The sequence below is a fragment of the Schistosoma mansoni genome, chromosome 2 (genome assembly GCF_000237925.1).
Source record: "Schistosoma mansoni strain Puerto Rico chromosome 2, complete genome".
NCBI classification, from domain to species: Eukaryota; Metazoa; Platyhelminthes; class Trematoda; order Strigeidida; family Schistosomatidae; genus Schistosoma; species Schistosoma mansoni.
The window spans coordinates 16,818,141-16,820,244 of record NC_031496.1 but is presented as its reverse complement, the minus strand read 5'-3'; positions in this window follow the sequence as shown (position 1 = coordinate 16,820,244).

Here is a 2,104-nt window from a genome sequence, read left to right as displayed (position 1 = left end):
TTGACTCACGCTTTCAACTATGAAAAATACTAAATCTCCACAAAACCCCTTCTGATAATTAATATATATTTCTATTTGGCTAGAGAATTAAATGAACTCTTTCTGAACACATATAAATTTAACCTTGTCAACATGATTTAATATCATCTGACAAAAATGTTTTCGAATGAATCTTGTGATGTTTTTCTTATACAGGTAATCATATGACTGGTAAATTAATTCCACTAAAAGTTATTTATCATTGAAAACATTAAGTAAAATATCAAACATGAAAAACCGCAAAATATTATACATAAAAATTTGTTGATTGTAGTGTTAAAAAGAATGTATTTACCTAGAAAGTACTAAAATGAAGTATCCGATATTATTATCAATGCATCTAGTGTTCAATTAGTATTGTCATAGATAGCGATTTGGGTCATATTTTGTTCATTTAGTGGGTAAAAATTGCATACTCAAGTATTTTTCATAGTTGAAATCATGAGTCAATTGAAGCTAGACCACCATGGAAATCCTGGAAGCAATGGACGGCCGTTTCGTCCCACTGTGGGACTCCTCAGCGGTGCGCATCCACGATTCCGCCTCGCGAGATTTGAATCCAGGACCTACCGGTCTCGCGCCCGAGCACTTAACCGACAGACCACTGAGCCGGCATACTCAAGTGTTAAGTTTATTATAGATTCTATTTTAAGCCACATGTTTATTATATTTGTATTTATCAGCTGGAATGTTTTAGTTTATCTATACCGGACATATTCATAGTAACTAGTTGCAGATTACTTCATACAGTTGAGGTGATATTTCATCAGAAATTTCTTATATACACAACATTCGTTTAACAAATAAACGGAAATATGAATGAAAGTATTGAGTATAATGCATACAGCGAACACTGAAAATATTGTGGATAGTCTCAGTCTTGTTTTACTAGTTAAAGTAATAAAATATTCATTGGTTTGATCAATACAATTTAATAAAAAATCTTACCGAAATATTAAATAGAAATAATAATAAGGAAATAATAAAGAAATAATAATAAAATCTCATCGAATGAATTTGGAGTAAACCAAAGTTTGACCTGGCAATGTGGTCTAAGCTTTTTCAAGGAAATATAATAAAACATCAAAATTATCGAATATAAATAGGTACATGGTTCTTCGTTTCATTGTACACTGAATAGGTCATCCAGATTGCCAGGCGAAACGTTGGGTTTACTTCAAATTCATTCGCTGAGATTTTACAAATATATATTATTCCTATATAATGTCTTACATCAACTTGGCGCCCAAAACTGTGAAGCTATTCGCTCTAATTTAGACGAAAGTTCTTATATATCTTACAGAAATACCTAGTAAAAAAGGTGTTTATTTCATTATGTAACCTTTTATTAACATTTAGCTAGATGATCATTTGTTATTGATACAATTTATGTGAAATAATAAACTAATCATTTCTTATTGACTTTCAGTGTACTAATCAGTATCAGTTAGAGTAGTTAAAGTAAGGGAATAGGACTTTCATTATTCCTTCTTTTTTGAATAAAATTTATTCAGTTTCGTCAACTAACTCATGTTTACAATGAAAATTACATCAGGAGTGTAAGAAATCTGATTACTAGTAATTAGATTTAAACAGTATTTCTTAGTGCCCTTAACATAGAGCTATGACTTTCAGATTTGCCTAAGTATACATTGTGGTAATTAATCACTGATAGCAGTTAAGAAACAACACAATTATAAAAATTTTCTGGAGTCAAAAAAGTAAATCATTGGATTATGATTCAAAGTGAATTCGATCACCAGTGAGATTGTAAGTATGTAATAATGTCAGTTAATAATGTAAGTTACTTTGAGCTTTTCAAAATATTTTCCAGAAAATTAACTTCACTAAATTTTATTAGTATCACCAGTAATTGCTTTCAATAGGTTAATATTTTAGGAGTTGTAACAAATATCAGAAATTTAAGTGTCCTTACTAATAATTACAAAGTAATTTTGTGGGGTTTTATTCTCTGAGCTGAATGGTTTCATCGTAGAGCGTGTATCGTTCCTCTGAATGAGGGCATAAGCGTAAGCGTCAGGTAGAAGTGAGGTGTCCGATATAA